The sequence below is a fragment of the Ovis canadensis genome, chromosome 6, assembly GCF_042477335.2.
Source record: "Ovis canadensis isolate MfBH-ARS-UI-01 breed Bighorn chromosome 6, ARS-UI_OviCan_v2, whole genome shotgun sequence".
NCBI classification, from domain to species: domain Eukaryota; kingdom Metazoa; phylum Chordata; class Mammalia; order Artiodactyla; family Bovidae; genus Ovis; species Ovis canadensis.
In genome coordinates, this window is record NC_091250.1 from 88,730,899 (window position 1) to 88,742,431 (window position 11,533).

Sequence of the window (11,533 nt, forward strand, 5' to 3'; positions counted from 1 at the left end):
ACATCCTATTGGCACAAGAAGCCAGCTAGCAAAGCAGATGGGAGGTCTGCAGAATTCTGTCATCACAGAGTCTAAAAGGCTGGGTGTAGAGCTTGTGGTCGTTGTTCACTTGCTCGGTCATGTCTGACTCTTTGTGACCCCATGAACTGCAGCATGCCAGGCTTTTCTGTCCTTCACCATCTCCTGGAGCTTGCTCAGACTCATGTCCATTGAGTCAGTGATGCCATCCTCTGTCGTCCCCTTCTCCCCCTTCAATCTTTCCCAGCATCAGGGTCTTTCTAATGAGTCAGTTCTTCGAATCAGGTGGCCAGAGTACTGGAGCTTCAGCTTCAGCATCAGTCCTTCTAGAGGTGACATACCACAATTGGTGCCATCACATGCCCACCCCTTGATGTCAGCAACCTCAGGTACTGGGACGAGAAGACACTGTACACCAGGCACCATGCTCGGCTAAAGTTCTGGCTAGTGTCCTGTTGAGGCCAGAGCATAAATTTGAAATGTGTTTTTACTTTTCTGAGATATATAATGTAAATTCTTTGGACAATGGTCTTAAAATGACTTATTTTGGTCATAAATATGTTTTTTTGCTTTCATACCAAAATATTTTCTCAACTTTGTGGGATTTCTGTTACCAGATATTAATAACATAGACATTTGCTTATAAACATCTTCATCTTTGATGTTCAGGAACACAAACTGATATCTGAGCACAGACTCAGGAACAATGCTTAGAGTTGTGTTAGGAGGAATTTCAGCTTCAAAAAGAAAACCGTTTACCCCTCAAGGTAGATTTCTTATAAATTGATGCTGCTGCCTTTTTGTTATTTTGTTCCGAACAGTTGATATCACACCTTAGAAATATTTCATACCAGGGTGCTTTTCACATAACTGTATCAGCATTTGTCAGCCAAGAATAAGAATAACAAAAATTTTTCTGTAAAGGACCTGAGAATAAGTACTTTAGACTTTGTGAGTCATGCAGTCTGTCACAACTGATCACCTCTACCATTGTAGTGCAAAAGCAGGCAGATTATGAGTGAGTCAGCAAATGGACGTGGCTGTGTTCCAGCAAAACTTTATAAAAACAGGCAGCAAGCCATGTTTAGACTGTGGGCTGTAGTTTACTGACCGCTGGACAAACTTGCCAAATAAAAATGGTCAATGCAGCCATTGGCGTGTTAGTAACACCAAGAGCAAGCTAGGAGATGTGTTCTGAAGTTAATCCTTGTGGCTTTGTTCTCCTTTAGTTACTCACTACTACTTAGATCTCCACAGCTCCAAATGAATGAACATTTGATAAAGTGTCTAGGCTGTTTTGGCAAAATAAAATTTTTTTCTAGTCCTACTGTATGGTCACTTCATTTAAATACATTTTTCGTTTATGCTGAATCACCTGGTTGATGATGCCTCCAGGAAGTCTGACTTTTAACTTTAGTGTTCTGTTACTTACTGCTGGTCTGCCTTGATTACGGTTACTGCTGAATCTTCTCAAATTATGCAATATAAAGGTACTTTTACTGTTTCTCATGCTACAACCAAACAAGAGATCTTATATACAAACCCTATCATAGGAAATTATCCAGTTCATATTTAATTATTGGCTTTTAAAAGGCATCCATATGCACGGGGATGAGCCAGAGAGATGATATGGGGTGGGAGGTAGGAGGGGGGTTTATGTTTGGGAACTCATGTACACCCGTGGTGGATTCATGTCAATGTATGGCAAAACCAATACAGTATTGTAAAGTAAAATAAAGTAAAAACAAAAATATAAATAAATAAATAATAAAATGTCAGACAGTGAAAAAATAAATAAATAAAAGGCATCCATAACTTAGAAAAAGGAAGTCTTGTTACACTAAAATTAACTCAAAATGGAATGTGAATTTAAATGTAAAAGTGAAACTTAAAAATTTTAGAGATACGTAGAAAATCTTCAGAAGCTAAGCAAGGAGTTCATAGACTTGACACAAAGGTATAGTTCATGAAAAGACAAACATAAATTGGACTTCATCAAAGGTAAAAAATTTTGCTCTGCAAAAAACCTTGTAAAGAGAATGAAAAGACAAACTACAGATTGGCCAAAAATATTTGCAAACCACGTATCCAACAAAGGACTTGTATCTAGAATATGTAAAAAGATCTCAAAAATCACAGATGCTTCTAGTTAGCTGGAAAACAGAGAGATATAGGGGTCAAAACTGAGAATTTATTGAAAACATTTTTGCTAGCTTATTACGTGCATGGTTCTCAGAATTTTTAAAAACTATCAGTAAATGTAAATTGCACATCTTTGAAAAGAATTCTCAAGCACTTATGACTCTTACCACAAAGGTGTTTTTAGAGTCCCTACCCCGACCTTTTTAAAAGTAGATACTCTGCATAATCACATTTGGAAATTACAAAAAAGAAAAATTTAAGATAAATAATTACTTTTGAATGAAACCATCCCTACTATCCAGAAGGAAGTACAGTCCTAGAAATATCACATTAATTTCATTCATTCATTCATTCCACAAATATTTACAAAATATTTACATGTGTACTGTCCTAGGAACCAGATTTAGCAGTGAATAAAACATACATCAGAATCAATACCCCTACCCTCAAGGAGCTTACACTATAATGATTTTACTGTGATAAAAAGCCCAGTTAATACAGCAACAAACTGTTCAAATACTGTTCACAATCAATGTATGCTGCTGCTGCTAAGTCGCTTCAGTCCTGTCTGACTCTGCTCGATCCCATAGATGGCAGCCCACCAGGCTCCCCTGTCCCTGGGATTCTCCAGGCAAGAACACTGGAGTGGGTTGCCATTTCCTTCTCCAACGCATGAAAGTGAAAAGTGAAAGTGAAGTCACTCAGTCGTGTCTGACTCCTAGCGACCCCATGGACTGCAGCCCATCAGGCTCCTCCGTCCATGGGATTTGTCAGGTAAGAGTATTGGAGTGGGTTGCCATTGCCTTCTCCCAATCAATGTATACCTACTCTTAATCGATTACACAAGACCTATGGATCAGAGAACTCTTTTTTCTTTTACTTTTTGGACATTTCCTATAGCATGTGGGATCCTAGTTCCCTGACCAGGGATTGAACCTGCAACCCTCTGAATTGGAGGGTGGAGCCTTAATCATGGGACTACAGGGGAAGTCCCCTAGAGAATTAAAAAAAATTTTTTTTAATTTAATGAGGGACTTCTCTGGTGGTCTAGTGCCTAAGATTCTGTACTACCAATTCAGGGGGCCCAGGTTAAAGCCCTTGTCAGGTAACTAGATCCCACTTGCTGCAACTGGAAATCATGTAGGCTACCGATAAGAGCCGGCACAGCCAAATAAACAAATATTTTTTAAAAACATAAGGTAAAAATAAAAATTTAATCGGTGTAGTAAATTAGGCAATATAAATACCAAAATGTATATGATCACTCCTAGGCCCCTCTTGGACCACCATGTTATCAAATCTCATCTAAACAGAAGTTGCAGAAGCACCAAAGTCACTGTGGAAAACTTTAACTGGCTCCCCCTGAATCAAATCCAAACCTTTGTGGGGTTTTGGAATATGTAGTTCCTGTTCACAAAAATTTTGTTGTTTATATTAAATAATGAATATTATTATTTTAAATGAGTTAATAAATATTTTCTAAATTCCTTAGTTTAATTCTAATAACATTAAATATTGATAGCCATAACAGGAAACACTCTTTAGGATCTTCAATAATTTTTTAAAATGTTAAAAATGTATTTGGACTCCAAGACCAAATTTTGAAGATCAATTGCCAAATGAAATAAATGCTATTCCCAGTTTATATTTAATGTAAGTAGGGCCAAAATGGTCAGGAAGATGTAAAGGATAAGGCTAATTTGATCTTGTTTTCCTTTCTATTCAGCTCTAGAATGTAATAGATATTCATTTCATACTCTGAAACTAACATAAGTAGAATTCTACTGTATAAGTGAACTTTGGCAACCTAGCATGTATATTCCTATTGCCTCTGTTGTTCAGTCACTAAGTCGTGTCTGACTCTTTGGGACCCTGTGGCCTGCAGCACGCCAGGCTTCCCTGTCCTTCACTATCTCCTAGAGTTTGCTCAATCTCATGTCCATTGAGTTGGCGATGCCATCCAACCATTTCATCCTCGATCGCCCCCTTCTCCTGCCCTCAATCTTTCCCAGCATCAGGCTCTTTTTTAATAAGTCGGCTCTTCGAATCAAGTGGCCAAAGTATTGGAGCTTCAGCTTCGGCATCAGTCCTTCCAATGAATATTCACTGTTGATTTCCTTTAGGATTGACTAGTTTGATCTCCTTGGATCCAAGGAACTTAAGAGTTTTCTCCAGCACCATCAAATTTAAACTTTTAAGAAAAATTATCCCAAATTTGGAAATAAAGCAAAATATTACTATCTGCTTTTGATAAAGTCATACTAGAGCATTCTCTAAGAAGCCTGAAGGGGGTCATCAAATTCTTGGGGCTGTCATCTTATATGGCTTATTATTTACCCAGTAGAGCCTAGAGTCTGTAAAATTAGATCTTAACTTGTAGAAGATCAGTTATAAATGACTTTGTCAAGTAGAAAAGATTATGCTAAATGTTATTGTGTTCCTAATGTGTCAACAGTTAGTAGCAATAGTAGTGTCAATAGGGATTCCCTGGTAGCTCAGCTGGTAAAGAATCTGCCTGCAATGCAGGAGACCCTGGTTCGACTCCTGGGTCAGGAAGATCCCCTGGAAAAGAAATAGGCTATCCACTCCAGTATTCTTGGGCTTCCTTGGTGGCTCAGATGGTAAAGAATCTTGTCTGCAATGCAGAAGACCTGTGTTTGATCCCTGGATTGGGAAAAATCCCCTGGAGGAGGACATGACAACTCATTCCAATATTCTTGCCTGGAGAATCCCCATGGACAGAGGAGCCTGGTGGGCTACAGTCCATGGGGTCACAAAGAGCTGGACATGACTGAGTGACTAAGCACAATGTGTCAATAAAATACAGTGTTGTATTTACTTTTCAATCTTACTCCAGCAATCTTTTTTCCATAGACTATGTGTTTACCAGTCTCCTCTATCCTCCTTGAACTGGACTTACCATCTTGCTGGTTCCCTCACTAACTAATTATATAAGAAGACTAAATAAGACTCCAGTTTTTCTAGCATATGGGGAAGAGGGTCTTTCCCACTGGGGAAGACCAGCATGTGCAAAGGCTTCCTGACTCCTTTAGAGAATTTTAAGAAGTTCAATGTGGCTAGAACTATGCTTCTCAGATTTTGATATGCATGCAAATCACTTAGATACAATAAGTCAAGCTAAGGCCTAAGAGTCTACATTTCTACAGGCTTCCAGCTGAAGCTCTTGCTGCTGATGCACTAACCACAAGGGACTAGGCCAGAGCACAGGAGTATGTGAGAATCTCCAGAGCTGAAGATGGAAACTGAAGATGCAAGTGGATCTAGAATAGGTGCTCTAATGAAAAATAATCTTTTTTTTTTTTTTTACAATCTACATCAAACAAAAGATTCCTAAGGCCAAATAGGAAGTTCACTCATTTGAAATAATATATGTGCTCCAGCCCCATTTCAGTGTAATTATAGAAGTGGGACTAGGCCTAGTGAGTAACTGCATGAAAACTGTCCTATTTTTTTTTGTTTTTTGCTTTTTGTTTTGGCCACTCAACTTGTGGGCTCTTATCCTACTCCTGATTGAGAGTTGAGCCTAGCCTGTGGCAGTGAAGCGAAGTGAAAATCACTTAGTCGCTCAGCTGTGTCCAACTCTTTGTGACCCCATGGACTAGGATCAAACCCTGGTCTCCCGCATTGCAGGTGGATTCTTTACTAGCTGAGCCACAAGGGAAGCCCAACTATTGGACCACAAGGAATTCACAACTCCCTTAGCTCTTTGTTGAGTTGAGCTCAGCTGTATTTGCTGCTGTCTACTGCCATCCTGGAAGGAAAGTTATGACCAACCTAGATAGCATATTCAAAAGCAGAGAGATTACTTTGCCAACAAAGGTCCTTCTAGTCAAGGCTATGGTTTTTCCAGTGGTCATGTATGGATGTGAGAGTTGGACTGTGAAGAAAGCTGAGCACCAAAGAATTGATGCTTTTGAACTGTGGTGTTGGAGAAGACTCTTGAGAGTCCCCTGGACTGCAAGGAGATCCAACCAGTCCATCCTAAAGGAGATCAGTCCTGAATGTTCCTTCCCTGGGTGTTCATTGGAAGGACTGATGCTAAAACTCCAATACTTTGGCCACCTCATGGAAGAGTTGACTCATTGGAAAAGACTCTGATGCTGGGAGGGATTGGGGGCAGGAGGAGAAGGGGACGATCGAGGATAAGATGGCTGGATGGCATCACCGACTCGATGGACATGAGTTTGAGTGAACTCCGGGAGTTGGTGATGGACAGGGAGGCCTGGCATGCTGCAATTCATGGGGTCACAAGAAGTCGGACATGACTGAGTGACTGAACTGAACTGAACTGACTGCCATCTAGGGATTCCCTGGTAGCTCAGCTGGTAAAGAATCTGCCTGCAATGCAGGAAACCCTGGTTCGATTCCTGGGTTTGGAAGATCCCCTCGAGAATGGAAGGGCTACCCACTCCAGTATTCTGGCCTCTGGGTTGTAAAGAGTCAGCCACGACTGAGTGACTTTCAATAAGCAGCTGCCATCTAGTGGAAATGAAGTGGCATTTTAACTATGCTGTGCTGTGCTCAGTCGTGTCCCACTCTTTGCCACCCCATGGACTATAGCCCGCCAGTCTCCTCTGCCCATAGGGATTCTCCAGGCAAGAATACTGCAGTAGATAGCTGTTCCCTTCTCTAGGGGATCTTCCCAACCCTGGGATTGAACCCAGGTCTCCCACATTGCAGGTAGATTCTTTACTGACTCAGCCACCAGGGAAGCCAGACATTTTTTTTTTTTTGGCTGTGCACATAGGGTGCTTTATTCTCCTCAGAGTGATACGCGCTAAGGTGGGTTGGGTTTGGGCCAGTGTTCCCATATGTACGGAACCTGATAAAGTGAGGCTCTGAGAAGTCTGATTTGCCTTGATGTGGAGGGGAGCCAGGGAGGATGAAGGTGGATGTGACCACCAGAATGTGTTCAGTCCTGTGCTGTTCCGTCCCTGCCTGGAATGCAGGGAGGTAAGGCAACTCTCAGGGTAGTCACTTCTAGGCAGGGGTGGCCTGCTGGCCTTGGAGGGCCTTCTGTACCACATCTTCCCACTGGGCATCTGATATCTCACGAGCCCAGGCCTGAACCCCTGGTGCAGGCAGGCGTAAGCCAGCCATCGTCCTTTTCACCAGCTCTGCGTGTTCTGGGTCCACGGGAACAGAGCTGTGGCTGTTCCATGCTGTAGCTCCCTCCTCATCTTCATCCTCACTTTCTACTGGTGGGTCTGCAAATGAAGCCCCAGGGCCTGGGTTTGATCCCAGGTGAGGAAACTAGATCCCACATGCCACAGCTAAAAACCCAGCACAGCCAAATGAATAAATATATTTTTTTTTAAAAAGAAGAATTCAAACCCAGGAGAGGCAGTCATCATTGACACAAACTTTCTCCTCCTTCTCACCCTCCCCTTCCTCCTCCCTCACCATCATCCTCATTATCACAAACCATTATGATTATCTGCCAGGCATTTTCCTAAGCCCTTTACGGGTATTACATAATTTAATTCTCACAACTGCTGTGAGTTAAATATAATTATTATTCCTGTTTCATAGATGAAGAAATCAAGGCCCAGAGCAGTTAAGCAACTTATCCAAAGTCATTAACTAGGGAAAGCATAGCCAGGATTGGGACTTGGAGAATTTTGGGTTTTGTTTTAATATTTTTAAAAATTTAAATAAAAATTTGTGTCTTTGAAGTCTATGAAGTGAATTTTTTTCTCATTTCTTATTTTGTTCTCCAGATTTATTGAGATATTGCTGACATGTAACATTGTTAAAGTTTAAGTATACTATATGATGATTTAATACATAAAATATATGTAAAATTATTACCACAATAAGGCTAATTAACATTCATCACCTCATGTAATCATAAATTGTGTATGTGTAGGATGAAAATATTTAAAATCTACTCTCTCAGCAATTTAAAAATACATAATATAGCATTATAGTCAGCATGCTGTTCCCCAGAACTTGCTGGTGCAGCTAAAAAAAAAAAAAAAGGTTTGTATATAATGGACTACTACTCAGCCCTAAAAAGAATGAAATAATGCCATTTGCAGCAACATGGATAGATTTAGAGATTATCAATGCTAAGTGAAGTAAGTCAGAAAGAAAGATACAAGTACCATATGATATCACTTATGTGTGATATCTAAAATATGACACAAATGAACTTATTTATGAAACAGACTCAGAGACATAGAAAACAAACTTTGGTTACCAAGAGGGAAAGGGGATGGGGGAGGGATAAATTAGAATTCGGGATTAGCAGATACAAACTGCTATATATAACATAGATAAGCCACAGGGTCCTACTGTATAGCACAGGGAACTATATTCTATGTCCTGTAAAAATCAGTGATGGAAAAATATGAAAAAGAATGTATATATATATAAATGAATCACTTTGCTGTACACCAGAAACTACACAACATTGTAAATCAACTATAATGCTTTTAAAGGTGTATAATTCTTTTCATGTATTGTTGAATTTGGTTAGCTAATATTTTGTTGAGGATTTTTGCACTTATATTCATCAATGACATTAGCCTGTTATTTTCTTTTTTTGTGTTGTTTTTGTCTGATTTTGATATCAGGGTCATGCTGGCCTTATAGGATGATTTCAAGAGGTTTTTTGGGTTTCTTTTTCCGCCTTCATTTTTTGGAATAGCTTGAGAAGGATAGATGTTAACTGTTCTTTAGATGTTTCGTAGAATACACCTATGAAGCTGTCTGGCAATGGACTTTTGCTTGTTGGGAGTTTTTAAAATTACTGATTCAGTTTCATTACAGGTAATGAGTCTGTTCACATTTTGAATTTCTGACTGAATCTTAGACAATTGTACGTTTCTAGGAATTTATTCATTTCTTCTAGGTTATCCATTTGATTGATTCTAATTGTTTATGCTGCTGCTAAGTCGCTTCAGTCGTGTCTGACTCTGTGTGACCCCAGAGACGGCAGCCCACCAGGCTCCCCCGTCCCTGGGATTCTCCAGGCAAGAATACTGAAGTGGGTTGCCATTTCCTTCTCCAATGCATGAAAGTGAAAAGTGAAAGTGAAGTCGCTCAGTCATGTCCGACTCTTAGCGACCCCATGGACTGCAGCCCACCAGGCTCCTCCATCCATGGGATTTTCCAGGCAAGAGTACTGGAGTAGGGTGCCATTGCCTTCTCCGTAATTGTTCATAGTAACCATTTATGTATCTGTAATGTTGATTATAACTTCTCTCATTTGGGATTTTATTTATTTGGGCCCACTCTTTTTTGCTTAATGAACATTGCTAAAAGCTTTATCAATTTTGTCTAGTTTTCAAAGAACCCACATCTCCTGCATTGGCAGACAGATTCTTTACCACTGAGCCTCCAGGGAAGCTCTATAATAAGGTATAGGGATCTCAATTTTAGGCATATGTAGGAGTACTACCAAAAAAAAAGAAGTTGAGAAGTATATACAAGAAAATATAAGCATATAAAATACTAAAAAAAATGTGGGATCTATTCCCCAATATTAAGATAAGGAAAATAAGGGGAGCTGAATTTTCTGGGGGTCTTCAAAATATTAGATTTCTCAGATTTTATAGCTACCTGGAGAGGAAGTTTTCCTGGTGGCCTGGAGCCATTATTGGCAAAAATAATTGACAGGGTGGTAATTTGTGTAAGATCTCTGGTTTGAATTAATGTGCCCATCTGCCCACCGCTATGGTCAAAGTGTCATTTACCTGAAGCAATGCCTTGCACATAGTAGGTACTGCATAACTATTTGCTGCAAGCAAGAAAGGAGTATAGGAACTCACTGTGGAATGGAAAACAGATGTCACCACCTTAGAAATCTAATCAAACAGCTTCTGAGGTACGGGGAGGCATGCATTTGCAAATCAGGAAATATTCAACCCCAGGAAGCAGATGTGGTCAAAACTCCAGGGTCATATGTTTACTCTAGTGACTATCAAAACATTTAATCTGCCCAGGGAATTCATTTCCAAATGACATTCTGAGTGACTGCTTCCATTCACTACCAGCTGGGTTTTGCAATAATTGCCTTTGATGTCTGTTCTGTAGTCCTCCTTCCTCTCCTAACCCCTGCCACTGTCAATTACTCTGGGAGGCTGCCCACAACAATGGAGACTATTGCCTCAGTAAAGGTAGTGTCCATAGTGCCAGAGGTTACAGGCTCTGCTGAAAGCTATACTGAGAGCAAAGGGAACTTCTAAGGGTTTGTTTTTACTGATATATATTATTTTCCTTTCTAAAATGTATGCCCATCATCACATGGGCAAAACGTGCCATTTGTGGCAGCAGTTTCATCTCAGATCTTCACTGGATTTACCGCCTCTGCTGTGGGCAAAGTGATTCTTAACATTGCAAGACTGTAGCTGGGGAATTCTGAGGGCAGGTAGAGAAAAGAGGAGATGCTTTCTAGGCCAATAACAGTACCTTAGTGCCCTAAGGGCTTCCATAAACTATTTCTACCTTCTATACCCAGCATTCTTGAGGGATTAAGACATTTCAGGCAGTGCCAGAGAAAGGAACTAACATTTATTGGTTCATGATTATAGGAGAAAGTTTGTACAGACCCATCTTAGTCCCAGAATATTATCAGACCCACTTTACGGATGAGGAAAAATGAAGCTACCTTGGGATATAAACTCAGATCCCTAGACTCTAAAATCATGTTCTTTCTCATATAGGCAAAGAGGGGAATGGGAGTGGGAGTCAAGATTACTGGCTTGTTTGGGACAGTATCTCAGTAAATAGACCAGGACAGTGGTGTTCACAGGAATGGGCATAAAATAGTCTCATCCAATATATTACTTTAGTTATATTGGAACAAAATGTTCACCTTTAATTCATCCTGATTTGGGGGAAATAACTGAAAATTTAAGACTATTTAAAGTACCTGATTATAAATTTTTTTAAGTTTAATAGGTCCTGATCCCCAGCCCATCATACCGCAACAGCTGATCAAGGACCAGATGCTCCTTTTTCAGATCCTAACTCTCCAGGTTTCCGCTGTTGGCCATTTCCCAGTCTAGATGCCTGTCATACTGGATAAAGTTGTACTTTGGGTTCCCACTACCTTCCACAATTCATTACATTTCAAATATGCCCAAGTAATATAAGCTATACTCATCATAAAATTCATAATGTCTTTTTGAGCTCACTCTTAACATTATTTAAAATTGACAATCTATACTTGCAAACATGGTGACTAGAGTTGCAAGTAGATGTGTCTAAAAAAAATCTTTTGAAACTAAGAAGTTCACAGAAAGGAAATTTCAAAATTATCAAATTCTTATATGGAATAATACAAGAAACAAATTGTCATAGAGAACGCTGGGTTGTCTATAAGCAGTAAAATTTGAGTCCTTTA